General features: G+C 40.9%; 1 long non-coding RNA gene across 1 annotated transcript; it reads left to right on the top strand.

Moving 5' to 3' along the window:
- The first annotated feature begins 2,856 nt into the window (after positions 1 to 2,856).
- LOC128773677 (uncharacterized) lies at positions 2,857 to 9,647 on the top strand. Its single transcript, XR_008418080.1, has 2 exons — positions 2,857 to 4,236; positions 8,373 to 9,647. It is a non-coding gene; the product is annotated as an uncharacterized LOC128773677 (long non-coding RNA).
- Positions 9,648 to 15,959: the final 6,312 nt, after the last annotated feature.

The raw sequence follows: 15,959 nt of genomic DNA, 5'->3' as shown, positions 1-15,959 counted from the left end.
TTAAAATGTGTATTTTAAAATGTGTTTAAAATATGTATTTGAAATGTTTGTTTCTTTTTTTTTCCAAAAGGTATATACAATAATATTTATTTATTATTTATTTTTATTTTTTAAATTTACATCCAAGTTAGTTAGCATATACTGCCATAATGATTTCAGGAGAAGAATCCAGTGGTTCATCCCCTGCATATGACACCCAGTGCTCATCCCAGCATTTAGCCCATTCCTCAATGCCCCTTGACTATTTAGCCCATCCCCCACCCCAACACCTCCAGCAACCAACCCTGTGTTTGTTCTCTATATTTAAGAGTCTCTTATGTTTTGTCCCTCTCCCTGTTTTTATATTATTTTTGCTCCCCTTCCCCTATGTTCATCTGTTTTGTATCTTAACTTCTACATGTAAGTGAAGTCATATGATATTTGTCTTTTTCTGACTAATTTCACTTATCATAATACCCTCTAGTTCAATCCACGTTGTTGCAAATGGCAAGATTTCATTCTTTATGATTGCCGAGTAATACTCCATTATATATATATACACCACATCTTCTTATTCCATTCATCTGTCGATGGACATTTGGGCTCTTTCCATACTTTGGCTATTGTTGATAGTGCTGTTATAAACATTGGGGTGCATGTGTCCCTTCAAAACAGCACACCTGTATCCTTTGGTTAAATACCTAGTAATGCAATTGCTGGGTCATAGGGTAGTTCTATTTTTAGTTTTTTGAGGAACTCCATACTGTTTTCCAGAGTGGCTGCACCAGTTTGCATTCCCAGCAGCAGTGCAAAAGAGATCCTTTTTCTCCACATCCTGGCCAACATCTGTTGTTGCCTGAGTTGTTAATGTTAGCCATTCTGACAGGTGTAAGGTGGTATCTCATTGTGGTTTTGATTTGTATTTCCCTGAAGATGAGTGATGTTGAGCATTTTTTCACGTGTCTGTTAGCCATCTGGATGTCTTCTTTGGAAAAGTGTCTATTCATGTCTTTTGCCCATGAAATGTTTATTTCTAAGTTTCAATGATTAAAATTGCCATTTAAGACAAGAATTGATTGTTGCTGTTGCTTCCTGCTTAGGGAGGTGATGGAATGCACTTTGATATGGAAATAAATCTCTCTCTTGGTCCTTAGTCCTCCCAGGAGCTATTGAGGAAGGAGAAAGGAAAAGATTTCCAAGTGGCCCTGAGGAGTTGGCTCTGAGAAAAATGCTTGCAGGTTAGAGGAGGTCAGTCTGCAGAGAAGACCTGGGGTTGAGTAGTGGGTGAAGAGGTCAGTTGTTTTGCATAATAGGGTGAATTTCCCAGAGACCAAAGGAAGGGGACACCTGAAAATTAGATAAACAAGGAGGCTTTCGGGAAGAAATGATGATCAAATTCAGTTTGTGTTGTTTTTCTGTAAAGTAAATCTCTTCCTGTCCCCAAATCTTCAGTAAAGTGTGTTGCACACACAGGTGCCTTGGGCTAACAATGAACAAACAACACATAATACTTACTATGTATCATATGCTATTGTGAGAACTTTACAGACACAAATTTATTTAATCTTCATAATAAAATTATGAAGTTGGTACTATTGTTCCATTTTTTTAAAATTGAAGTATAGTTGACGTACAAGCTTCAGGTTAAAACATGGTGACTTGACATTTATATACATTACAAAATGGTCTCCATGATAAGTGTAGTTACCATCTGTCACCATACAACGCTATTACAATATTATTGATTATATTCCCTGTGCTGTATTTTTCTTCTCCATGACTTATTTATTTTATAACTGGAAGTTCCTACCCTTTAATCCCCTTCACCTATTTAGTCTGCCACCCTCTCCCACTCCCCTTTCATAAACACGTTTGTTCCCTATTTATGAGTCTGTTTCTGTTTTGTTCATTTGTTTTGTTTTTTAATGTTTATTTATTTGTTTGTTTGCTTATTTATTTATTATTTTTGAGAGAGAGAGAGAGAGAGACAGACAGAGCGTGAGCAGGGGAGGGGCAGAGAGAGAAGGAGACATAGAATCTGAAGCAGGGTCCAGGCTCTGAGCTGTCAGCACAGAGCCCAACACAGGACTCGACCTAGTGAACTGTGAGATCATGACCTGAGCTAAAGTCAGCCATTTAACCAACTGAGCCACCCTGGTGCCTTTGTTTTGTTTTTTTAGATTCCACATATGAGTGAAGTCATATTATACTTGTCTTTCTCTGACTGACTAATTTCACTTATCATTATACCCTCTAGATCCATCCATGTTGTTGCAAATGGCAAGATTTCATTTTTTTATGGCGGAGTAATATGCCATTGCATATCTATATTTATAGCTACACACACATACACACACATGCACCACATCTTTATCCATTCATCTCTGGATGGATACTTGGGCTGCTTCTATATCTTGGCTATTGTAAATAATGTGGCAATAAACATAAGAGTGCATATATCTTTTCTAATTAGTGTTTTAATTTTCTTTGGGTAAATACTCAGTAGTAGAATTACTGCATCATATGGTAAATCTATAGTAATTTTGAAGAGAACCTCCCTACTGTTTTCCACAGTGGTTGCACCAGCTTCCATTCCCAGCAGCACTACACAAGGGTTCTTTTTATCCACATCCACACCAACACTTCTTATTTCTTGTGATTTTGATTTTAGCTATTCTGACAGGTGTGAGGTGATGTGATATCTCATTGTAGTTTTGACTTACATTTCTCTGATGATGAGTGATGTTGAGCATCTTTTCATGTGTCTGTTGGCCATCTGTATGTCTTCTTTGGAAAAATGTCTGTTCATGTCTTCTGCCCATTTTTAATGGGATTATTTGTGTGGTTTTGGTGTTGAGTCATATAACTTCTTTATATATTTTCGATATGGACCCCTTATCCAATATATCATTTGCAAATATCTTCTCCCACTTGGTAGGTTGCCTTTTGTTTTGTTGATGGTTTCCTTTGCTGTGCAAAAGCTTTTTATTTTGATGAAGTCCCAATAGTTTATTCTCACTTTTGTTTCCTTTCCCAAAGGAGGCATATAGAAAAATGTTTCTATGGCTCACGTTAAAGAGATTACTGCTTGTATTTTCTCTAGGAATTTTATGATTTCAGACCCCACATTTAGGTCTTCAATCCATTTTGAGTTTATTTTTGGATATGCTGTAAGCAGGTAGCCCAGTGTCATTCTTTTGCATGCAGCTGTCCAGTTTTCCCAGCACCATTTGTTGAAAAGATTTTTTTCCCCATTGTATACTCTTGCCTCCTTTGTTGTAGATTAATTGACCATGTAATCCTGGGTTTATTTCTAAGCTGTCTATTCTGTTACATTGATCTATGTGTCTATTTTTGTATATCACATCTTCTTATTCATTCATCTACTGATGAATAGCTGGGTTGCTTCCACATCTTGGCTATTGTAAATAATGCTGTAATAAACAGAGGAGTACATATGTCTCTTTGCATTAGCATTTTTGTTTTCTTCAGGTAAATACTCAGAAGTGGGATTGCTGGATTGTATGGTATTCCTACTCTTAATTTTTTGAGGAGGCTTCATACTGTTTTCCATAGTGGATGAACCAATTTACATTTCTTTTTTTTAATGTTTATTTATTTATTTTGAGAGAGGGAGAGTGAATGAGTAGGAGAGGGGCAGAGAGAGAGAGAGAGAGAGGGAGAATGAGAATCTCAAGAAGGCTCTGCCCTATCAGCACAGAGCCCAGTGCAGGGCTCGATCTCACGAACCATGAGATATCACGACCTGAGCTGAGATCAAGAGTTGGACACTTCACCAACTGAGCCACTCAGGCGCCCCCACAACTTACATTTCTACCGATAGTGCGTGAGGGTCATTATTCCGTTGTTATGGATGAAGAAACTGAGATAGAGAGAGGGCAAATAATTTTCCTATAGTCACACATGGTTAATATATTTTGAAACATCACTAGATATTAATATGCTATTTTTAATTTAAATTCCAGTTATTCAAAGTTACAAAAAGTTATACATGAAATACCTGGTGAATAAATTTTAAATGATCAAATTTGTTATATAGAGAGATACAACAAAAAGGAATGTGTGCCAGGACTGATTTTTATTTATTTGTTTGTTTTCTATTTTTCTTTTGCAAACTAAAGAAGCCCTGAGGACAAAACTCTGGTCACTGCAGAGTAAAAGGTCATTAACATAGCAAGTAAAAGACTTGAAGGTCAATGCTAAGAAGAAATTGGAGTTGGAGAGAGTAAGGAGATTGTAAATGAACTTTTTAAAAATGCCTCCCAAGGGGCACCAGCCTGGCTCAGTCCATAGGGCATGGGACTCTTGATCTTAGGATAGTGAGTTCAAGCCCCATGTTGGGCATAGAGCCTACTTAAAATAAAAAAAACCACATACATACGTACATACATACATACATACATACTTCCCTTCAAATCTCTGGGCTCAGAGAGTTATACTCCATAGTAGTAAAATGATTTGTGGATGGGATCATGAATCTACCAGAAATTTTCTATCTTTAAGCATAAAGATATACACATTTTAACTTTAAATATTCTTGAGACATCGTGGTGAAAATAAAAGGGTGTCAGGAGGATGGAAAACATCATACATTTCATAAATGGGAGAAGGGCAGATTCCAGAAACTCATACCAGGAAGTAGGATGTTGTTCACAGGAAAAAAAAAAATCCCAAAATAGTATATTAAATACATTAGTAGTATATTAAATAGTGTATTAAATGTTCTGTGGATACTTCATAAAGAAAGTTGTTGACACTTGGAATGAGTTTGAGTTTTCTCGGAATGTTTCATGTCAAATTATATTTTATTTTATGATAAAATTACCAGATATGTAAATTAAGGAGAAGTAATAGTTAACCTTATCCTGGTTTTAGCAAGATGTTTACAGAGTCAGTTGATGTCACTATAGAAATGATGAAAAATGTGACAAGATTCTAATATGGTTTGCTGGGTTACATGGGTTAAATCACTCATGTCAATGTGAACTGATTCAGGGCCTTTAAAACTGTCCTGCATGGTGTCGAGGACTTAAGAAAGCATTTTTAGGGGCACCTGGGTGGCTCAGTCGGTTAAGCGGCCGACTTCGGCTCAGGTCACGATCTTACGGTCCGTGAGTTCGAGCCCCGCGTCGGGCTCTGTGCTGACAGCTCAGAGCCTGGAGCCTGTTTCAGATTCTGTGTCTCCCTCTCTCTGACCCTCCCCCATTCATGCTCTGTCTCCCTCTGTCTCAAAAATAAATAAACGTTAAAAAAAAAAAACAAAACAAAACAAAAAAAAAACGCTCACATTTAAAAAAAAAAAAAAAAAAGAAAGCATTTTTATTAAATTTCTAGATGACAAATTTGGGAGCAATATTTAATGAGTTAAATAACAGAGTCAAGATTAATAATGATCTTCTTATTTTGGAATCATTACCTCAAACCAACAAGAATATTATTTAATCCTACAATTAAGTCTAGGGCTAGATTGAACAGGTATGAGCTTTTGGATAATGGCTCAAAGGAATATCCTATGAAGAACTATGGGCTGGCAAGGTGGTCTTCATTATTTTTACTATAACCACTAAAAACAAATGAACAAACAAACAAAAACAAAAACTTAAAGAACTCTTCCCTGGGTGGTTACATCTGTATATAATTTGGTGAGCTATGCCATTCTATGGAAGGATCCTTAAAAAACCAGGGGGATATTCAATGATAATAACACTGTTCAAGGGGCTTCAGTATACATTTTCTCAATTATTCTTGAAATAGTCTTGTATGATAGCTATTACTACTCTCATTTCACAAATGGGGAACTGGGACATAATAAGATTTGCCCCAAATCATACAGCTATAATTAAGTTTTGAACACAGTCTGGCAGACTTCTCCGCCCTTATGCTTAGCCACTATGGATGCTACCTTGCAGAAGAATGACCAAGTCAGTATGATCCTAACTTAAACTGTGCCTTAACACAAGTGGTTAAAGATTGCGGGTCTGCATTTTCAAATATTTTTTTATTTTGTATGGAAAATGTGATTCTACAGGGCATAATTAGGACAAAAAGTTTGATCAGTATCTGCTTCACATAAAGAAAGACTTTGTAATCATTAGACTTGTCCAAAATGGAATGAGCTGCTTGAAAGAAAGAAAGAAAGAAAAAGTGCGCGCGCACACGTGTGCGTGTGTGTGTGTGCGTATGTGTGTGTGTGTGTGTCCGTGCTCTGGGTGCTGGAATATGGCACTGACCAAAGTTTCTGTCCTCAAGAAGTTCTTCTCAGTGTTTCAGATTTTTGCAAAATGTGTTCGAGATAGCTGGTGACTCTCTGGATTCCTGTCCAGAGGTGATGACATTTGAGTTGGGTCTGTACTAGGTGGGAATTTGGACTGGTAAATCTAAGTTTGCAATAAACTCAATGATTCTTATTTGTAAATATTTGGGTGATTTGATATTTAAGATTTTATACAACTGTTAGCTACACATACTTGAAAGAAACAGCTCACATTACCACTATCATTTCTGAGGACAGAAACTTTGGTCACTCCTGTATTCCAGCACCCAGAGCACAGACACATACACATACAGCACCCAGAGCACACACACACATGCACACAGGCACACGCGTGTGCACACTTTCTTTTTTTCTTTTTTTGAGCAGCTCATTCCATTTTGTCCCCCCTCAGTCACTCATAGCTGTTGCTATTGTTTCAATAATTATTCAAATCAGACTGCATGATATGTCTTCACAGACCTGTCTGCAAACATTCAGAACAGTTTTATTTTTAAAAGATAAAAACTGTAAATGGCTCAAATGTCCAGCAGTAATGAATGGATAAACATAATAACATGGAGTATTACACAGTAATAAAAAAGAATGAAATGTGCATACACACAAAAGCATGATGGTTCTTGAAAGTTGGAAGAAGGTAGACAAAGAAAGAGTCCCTGTTGTGCTATATGCTATTTAATTTATATAAAATTCTAGAATATGTAAACTAATCTCTAGTGACAAGACAGATCAGTGGCTGCCTGTGGATAGGGCTGGAGGGTGGTGGAGGGAGGGGTGGATTACAAAGGAGTGTGTGGAGGCTTTCGGGAGTAATGACATACATTCTCTTCGTCATGGTGGTGGTTGCACACGTGTCACAACTCACTAGCCTATATACATTTTAACATAGGCATTTTGTGATATGTCTGTTATACCTCAATAAAGCTGACATGAAAACAAGAAACTGCGTGGAAGGACATACAGGAAACTGGAAGTGGCAATTAACTCTAAGGTTAGGATTGGGGAAGGGATGAGTTTGTTTTTCCTTTGTGTGCTGTTTAACTTTTATGAAAAAAAGGTAAAACAAAATATTTATTTTTATTTTTTTAAGATTTTTTATTTTCTTTTTTTTTTTTTTTTTAATTTTTTTTTCAACATTTTTTTATTTATTTTTGGGACAGAGAGAGACAGAGCATGAACGGGGGAGGGGCAGAGAGAGTGCGAGACACAGAATCGGAAACAGGCTCCAGGCTCCGAGCCATCAGCCCAGAGCCTGACGCGGGGCTCGAACTCACGGACTGCGAGATCGTGACCTGGCTGAAGTCGGACGCTTAACCGACTGCGCCATCCAGGCGCCCCAAGATTTTTTATTTTCAAGTAATCTCTATACCCAACATGGGGCTCAAAGCCATGACCCCGAGATCAAGAGTCACATGCTCCACCTACTGAGCCAGCCAGGCGCCCCTGAAACAAAACGTGTTAAAGATAAAACTGTTCACACGAACAAAAAATCCAGGCCATTTTGAGCCTAGAAATTAATGGGTTTGGAAAAACTGCTCAAAATTCTTGCGTATGGAACAAAACAGGCTGCTTTAAGAAGCTGTGCAGGGGTGACCTCATTACTGAGAACCTTAAAGGCTGAGCTGTAAGTCCTCTCAAGAGCTTTCCTCACGTTCCTCTTTCCTTGGGGTCAAAGTCTTTGGGACTCAGCAGTAATCAGAGAATAACATTCTGCCGCCCTGGGATTAAATGAGAGGTCTTTAGGTTAAGAAATCTGGTTATTGTTCACTGTTAACAACACGTACTTAGTACTTAAAACACGCAAGCCACCAGGATGGGTACTAATCGTCTTTGTTGTCGGTTATAAGCCCCACTGTCTCCGCTAACCTGTGCAAAGCATTCTGCCTGAGGACTTTAGATACAGTATCTCCTTTAGTCCTCACAGCCATCTAGGATACGGATATTATTTTTAACCGTCATTTTATGGGTAAGGACATTGAGTCAAACTGAATCTGTTACCCAAGGTAATAGAGTTAATAAGTAGTAGAGCTAGGATTTTAATCTAGGCAGCCTTCCTCCAGAACCAGTGTACTTAACCATGACTTTATACTGCCTCTCTAAGGATACTGAAATGAAAGAGGTAGAGTCCCTGCTCTTGAAGCGCCCATGATCTGGTGGAGATTGGCACAGAGACCATTGACTCCAGCATGTGAAAAGCACTATAACGAAGGTGCATATGAGGTAACACGAAAGGACTAAGGAAGGCTCCCTGCCTTGCCTTGGGGAAAATAGGCAAAGTGGCATTTAAGCTAGACCTTGAGGTATAGGTGGGATCCTCCATGGAGAGAAGGGGGAAAGAGTATGCAGGTAAAGGGAACTGCAGGCACAAAAGGCAATGGAAAATGAAACCTGAAAGCATATCGGGTTTGGAGAAAAGCAATAGTTTGAAATGAGAAAAGGGTGGTGCAGCAGGAGGTGAGAGTGGAAGCAGCTTTGAGAGGCTTTGCCAGGAGCTGAGGTGCCACAGGAGGTGGGTGAGCAGAGTAACAGGGTCAGAGCTATGGCAACCATTCTGGTTTAACTCACCTCGACAAGTTAATGAGGAGAGCCTGAGACTTTTGCCACAGTTTCAAAAACCCATGAGCTCAAACTGGTTCTGCCTAGCTCTGTTTATCGTTGATTTGTTTTTGCTTGGGCTGTTGGTTCTAGAAGGGGCAGGAAGCGGCCCTAGCAAAATACTAGCTATTTTCCTGTGAAATAGAAAGAACACCATGTAGCCTCGCTTGTCCATTGTTATTGCTACCCACATGAGAGGTACTCTGTTGGGATGCCTTTAGCTGCAACTGAGAGAAAAATCGAGTTGCATAAGGAATTTATCAGCTCATGATGTTAGAAAGTCCAGAGGCGGCTAGTTTCAGGTGAGGCTCGATCTAGCAGCAAAAACAATGCCTTCTCTTCTTCCCTGCTCTCTTCTTAAGAAAGCTGACTCCCTTTGGGGTCCCAGCATGACTTAACACAGCTCCCAGGGCTACCTGCTTTCTCATTCACACTCAGCAGGAAAGAGAGCATCTTTGTCTTTGTCTGAGAGTCACCCTGATTACAACAGCTTTGGTCACATGCACCCTTTAAATCAATCATAGTGGCAGTGGATAAAATGCAGTGATTACCTTAGCTTTCAGGAGTCTACTGCTTGACCTCCGAAGTCAGGAAAAGAGTTGTCTTCCCTAGGGCCACACAGACTTCCAAACGTAAATAAAACAGGACTACTGGAAAAGTGAAAAGGGGTCAATGAACAGCCATCTTCGGCAGTCAGGTATTAGAGGTTCAGAGGACTCGCTCAGTTAAAGCCTTGGTTTTCACATAACCTCCTTCATCGTTGTTAGTGCCTGCCCCCAAACTTCATACTCCCAGCAACCTCTATTTAATCCAGTGATTCCTAACACCCTCAGAGATTCTGAGTTCATTGGTCGAGACATCAGTATTGTGTTTTCAGCTCACCAGATGATTCCAGTGGACAGCCAGAGCTGAGAACCACTGCTTTTATCTTTTATTAATGCCACTTCTCCAGTCTCAGGTTCGGTTTTATGTACAGCTGAAGTGGGCTGAATCTAAACAAATAAGAAGAATATAGGCAAACATAATAAAAATTAGTAATAACTAACACTAATTCAGATTTACATGTTCCTTGCACATCGCAAGGTGTTTTACCTGCATTATCTCATTGTATCCACTCAACCATCTTATTGAGATAGAGAATAATATCTCTTTTTCACAGGTGAGAAAACTGAGACCCAGAGAACTTAGCTTAGTTGTCCAAGGTCCTGCATCTAGGATGTGGTTAAAATAGGACTTGAACCCAGGTAGATCGGACTCCACAGTTCCATACACTTAACCTGTTATACATTGTTTGGAGCCATGAGTATGAGAGATCTCATTTATGGTTCATTTCCCAACCGTTTTTAGGCCCTGATACATTTTTTGTCAGGCCCTGCCAGGTGACATTTGGGTGGGTTTTATTTTTAAGCCACCTCTTAGTGTCTCTTATGCCACCTACCACATTTTATATACCTTGTATTACACACACACAGATTACACCCAGTGTATATCTGTAGGTATAAAATGGGGTGTGACCTAAATATGTGTTCACAAATTACACACTGTGCATTTGGTGTTTATATCTGTACATACACCTATATTTCATACACATATAAAAGTTGTCGATATTGTGTAAGGGAGAGAACAGGACTAGCACTGTGACCTTAGGCAAATCAACCTAAATTTGTTAATTCCTTTTTCTCATCTCTAAAATGGGAAAATGATGCTTGCTTTTCTTTTCTTAATTTTTTTAATGTTTATTTATTTTTGAGAGAGAGAGAGAGAGAGAGAGAAAGACACAACGTGAGGGGGGAAGGGTCAGAGAGAGAGGGAGACACAGAATCCGAAGCAGGCTCCAGGCTCTGAGCTGTCAGCACAGAGGCGGTCATCGAAGTCACAAACCGTGAGATCATGACCTGAGCCGAAGTCGGACACTTTACTGACGGAGCCACCCAGGTGCCCCAATGCTTGCTTTTTCTAACTGCATGATTATCTGAGGATCAAATGGGATCCCAAATGCAGCAAGGAGTCTTGGGCGTACATATTTTGCTGGCTAATGAGCTGTAAATACATATGATGGGTTGGCATCGTCTTTTACAGAGTAATACTGCGTTTCTGTGTCTCCCAGTGATGAGCCGTGAGGTCCCCCTCCTCTTGCTTTCTCGTCTACTGACAAACCTTTGGATTCTGTATAATATGCATGGATCAGAGGTCGTGAATTTAATAGAAAGCAGAGGAAAGGACAGAGGAAAGGGAAAGAGTGGGAGAGGCATTTTTATGAGTTTTACAATTTACATAGTGCCGTGTTGTTTTACTATAAAAGAAGTCACCGTTGGCTCAGATGGAAGGAAATGGGCCTTTTTATACACGGTTGAGATGTAAATTGCACTAACATTTTGGAGACCTACTCCTTACATTGGAGATCAGTCTAGCAATCCCATTTTTTTAAAATGTTTATTTATTTTGGAGAGAGAGGGAGAGCGAGTGGGGGAGGGGCAGAGAGAGAGGGAGACAGAATCCGAAGCAGGCTCCAGGCTCTGAGCTGTCAGCACAGAGTGCAACTCAGGGCTCAGACTCACAGACTGCCAGATCATGACCTGAGCTGAAGTCAGACGCTTAGCCAACTGAGCCACCAAGGCTCCCCATAGCGATCCCATTTTGTGATAAATACAAAATTTAAAAATGTAAGCTCATATTTATACCAAGATTTAACAGAAAAAGATAGAAAAGATAGATAACGAATAGCAGTGGTTATCCCTGGCAGGTGGCAGTGTCTGGGAGGCGAAGTTTCGCTTTTTACTTTATATTCTTCTGGGTGATTTGAACTTTTGCCTACAGGCATTTTTTGCAAAAAAAAAAAAAAAAAAAAAAGAGAGAGAGAGAGAGAGAAATGCAGAGGATAGCTAGATGTGCACACATCAGCCATGCTCCTGTGTTCTTAATCCTTGGCTCCTGTCTGCAGGCAGGCCCAGCGGTCCCTGGAGGGTGCTGACCCTTGCCTGGCAGGCCCTCCTCGTGCTGTGCTGCTTCGCAGTCCATTACCAGCTGCTTAACCAGCAGGTTCCTGGTGGCTGGTCAGCTGGAACTGCTTCCTGACGACAAACAGGAAGGATGAAGCAGCCTGTGAAGCAGCTTCCCTCATTGGCCTCATTGACAGAAAAAAAAAAAAATTTAAATCTTACAACATTGAGGAGAACTTCATGCTATTAATAACTCCTCAAGCCTTTTCCTGGAGAGGGGAATGAGCCAGCTTTAGGTTGCCCTGGAGGAACCTTTGCACTTGCCTGCGTTAACAAGCCTTTACAAGCCTCCAGTCCCAGGTCCTGATGACTTGTCCTCCACACTTGCTTATGGCTTTGGCTCTGTAATCTCATGGCAATCCTGACCCCCTCCGTGAAACTGGAGCCTCCTCTACAGCAAAATAAACCTCCCCACCATTCAGGCAGCTTGCCTTCTCTTATGCAGGATGCTGGAAAGAGTTCAGGGAAAAGAGAGATTAAGGCAGGCAAGGAAATAAGGTGAGAGTTCCTGGTAGATGATAGCAAATCCCTGCTCTGACACTTCCTGGCTGTGTGGCTGTAGGGAAATTACTTCACCTCTCTGAACCTAAACTTCCTCATCTGTAAGACAGGGAAAATAAACCTGGTGCCTTATAGGGTTGGAGGCGCTGTGACTTATAAAGGGCTTCGTACTGTCCGTTTGGAAAGAGGAAGGGTCAGTAAGTGTGACCTGTATGGGTCTCATTAGTGCTCACATCCCACAATGGCAGTGGTTCAGAATTTGGGCTCTGTTATTTATTACACGTGTGACTTTGAGCAAACCTCATTGGGCTTCCATTTTCTCCCGGGCAAAATGGATATAAGGATTCCCATCTCATATGGAATCTTGTAAAGATGAGCTGGCATCATGCACACAAAACAGTAAGGTGGCCAGACACAGGCATTCAGGAAATGGGGGCGTTTACAGTTTGCTGATGAAAAATTGGCATATTTCCTGTAAAACATAGGAGTTTTGCAAAACCAGTTCTAAACCCCTGGCTGCCCAGTCCCCAAAGGCTCAGAGAATGAACAGGTTCTAATCCCGTATCTACTCCTGAACTCCTGTCCTGTAAGGTGTTCCGTCTTCATCTCCTTTCTCGCTCTTCCAGCTTCTCCTTGTCTCCCTGCCTAGGCCTCTCATTAGTCCAATTAATAAACTGTTGCTGTCACTTCAGTTCAGCCCCAGGACCAGCGTCCCTTGTGGACGCGCCATTATGCTGGGGAAGTGAATTGTGGGGCACCCTCATTTCCACAGGGGAGTGGAACAAGGACCTGGGGTTGGCAGGAGATGGACCTCCCTGGGCCCCAGTCTCGTAGAACATCAACAGGATAATCAGTGAGAACTTCATTATCCAGAATGAGAGTCTGGCTGTTTGGCACATCACCAGGGTCCCATTTATGGGCTGGAAGGTTCTGGCCTGAGGCCTCTGGCTTTCCACGCACTGGCCTTCAGCTCCCCCTTGAACATGTACACACACACACACACACACACACACACACACACACACACACACAATGCAGGCACGCACACAATTTCCCTGGGCTTTTAGTAAGCTAAAGAGTTTGTGGGTACATTCCAGGCCTGGAAGGCTGGTGAGCCGAGTGAAGCTGATGCTGGAGGGCCCAGAAACGCATGACTGCTCTTGCTGATTGCTGAGAATAACCAAGCCCTGAGGTTCCCAAGAGCCCATTAAACCATCACAAGTGTCTCATCCCTAGTGAGAGCAGTCCCCCACCTCCCCGGCCTTGGAAAGATAAAGGACCAGGCCTGGGGAGTGGCCCAGCTGGCTGAAAACAAGAAGATGGGACTATTGGGTTAGCTCAGAAGCTCCAGCAGCCCGGGGACAGGTTGGTTTGCTAGGTACACAATGGAGTCCGCATTCACAGCCTCCTCCCTGACATCCTATGGTGTGAAACTGGAGTTTATGATGAGGACAGGGGAGGGTAGGAGGCATGGCTTGATGGGGAGTTATTTCCCCAGCCAGTTATATTATTCATACCTGTTCAGGCATACATTTAGGGGAAACGGGGTTCCTATCAAAGTCATTGCACTGACACCTGGCTCTCACCTGCTGCCCTGTCAGCACTTCTATTTGCCACCCAGAATTATGAGCTTCCATGCTGGCCTTAGCCCAAGCTGAACGTGGAGAGGGATACGTTTTCTTTCACTTCTTTGTCTAATTCCCCACAACCACAAAAACACACGTGCTGTGTATAATAGACTTCACGGTAGGTCTCCGAGTGTGGTTCTCAAAATATAGTCCATGGGCCAGCTGCATCATCATCACCTGGGAACTTGTTAGAAATACAGATTCTTCAGCATTACCCCAGGCCTACAGAATTAGAAATTCTGGGAGCCAGCCCAACAATTTATTAACAAGCCCTTCGAGCGATTCTGATACCTGCTGAAATTTAAGGACCATTACTGTATGTTTGAAGATACCTTGAAAAAAATCACAGTATAGGGAAGGAGACTAAATTCAAACAGAATTGTAAATAGGACTGTTTACAAGCCCATAGGAATATAAAAAGGGTCTTTCATGGAGTTTTGCTTCCCTCTTTGGAGGCCCACATGAAGAGGTTAATTTCTTCCCATATAAAAACAATCCTAAGCATGTGCTCACACACATACCACACACACACACATGCACACACACGCACACACGAGAACCCATTCCCCACCTTTTCTCTACAGAGGCCACAACATTCTTGAATTTTGTGTTTACCATTTACATGCATGCTTTTATTACATATTTACTACATATAATTTTTTGCATATTTTAAACTTTGTGTATTTTGGACACACCAGACATATCTGCTGGCAGTTTGCTTTTTTCATTTGTCATTAAGTTTTGAGATTTATTTTAGGTGCTACTACATCTATTTTTTTGTTGGTGGACTTTTAGATTGATCCAATTTCCTTTTTTTCCCCAAATTTTTATTTGAATTCTAGTTAGTTAAGGGGTGCCTGGGTGGCTCAGTCAACTGAGCATCCGCCTTCAGCTCAGGTCATGATTTCACAGTTTGTGAGAACTGAGCCCTGCATTGGGCTCACTGCTATTGGTGTGGAGCCTGCTTCAGATCCTCTGTCCCCCTCTCTCTTTCCCCCTCCCCCCACTCTCTCTCTCTCAAAAATAGACATTAAAAACTAAATTATAGTTAGTTAACATTCAACTTTCAACTATTATAACTAATCCTGCAATTAACACTCAAGTATGTCGATGTATAAGAGTTTCTCTAGGATAGCAATCCCTATCAAAATAACACCAGCATTCTTCACAGAGCTAGGACAAACAATCCTAAAATTTGTATGGAACCAGAAAAGACCCTGAATAGCCAAAGAAATCTTGAAAAAGAAAACTGAAGCCGGAGGCATCACACTCCCGGACATCAAGACGTAATACAAAGCTGTAATCATCAAGACAGTATGGTACTGGCACAAAAACAGAGACTCAGATCAATGGAACAGAATAGAGAACCCAGAAATGGTCCCACAAACGTATGGCCAACTAATCTTTGACAAAGCAGGAAAGAATGTCCAATGGAATAAAGACAGTCTCTTCAGCAAGTGGTGCTGGGAAAACTGGAGAGCAACATGCAGAAGAATGAACCTGGACCACTTTCTTACATCATACACAAAAATAAACTCAAAATGGATGTAAGACCTAAACATAAGACAGGAAGCCATCAAAATCCTCCAGGAGAAAGCAAACAAAACCACTTTGACCACTTTGACCACAGCAACTTCTTACTCAACACATCTCCGGAGGAAAGGGAAACAAAAGCAAAAATGAACTACTGGGACCTCACCAAAATAAAAAGCTTCTGCACAGCGAAGAAAACAATCAGCAAAACTAAAAGGCAACCAACAGAATGGGAGAAGATATTTGCAAATGACATATCAGATAAAGGGTTAGTATCCAAAATCTATACAGAACTTATCAAACTCAATACCCAAAAACAAATAATCCAGTGAGGAAATGGGCAAAAGACATGAATAAACACTTCTCCAAAGAAGACAGCCAGATGGTGAACACATGAAAAAATGCTCAACATCACTCATCATCAGGGAAATA

Source organism: Panthera pardus, unplaced genomic scaffold, assembly GCF_024362965.1.
Source record: "Panthera pardus isolate Hobbes unplaced genomic scaffold, ASM2436296v1 HiC_scaffold_11, whole genome shotgun sequence".
Taxonomy (NCBI): domain Eukaryota; kingdom Metazoa; phylum Chordata; class Mammalia; order Carnivora; family Felidae; genus Panthera; species Panthera pardus.
Note: the sequence above shows the minus strand (reverse complement) of the source record. Positions and strands in the feature narration are given on the sequence as shown.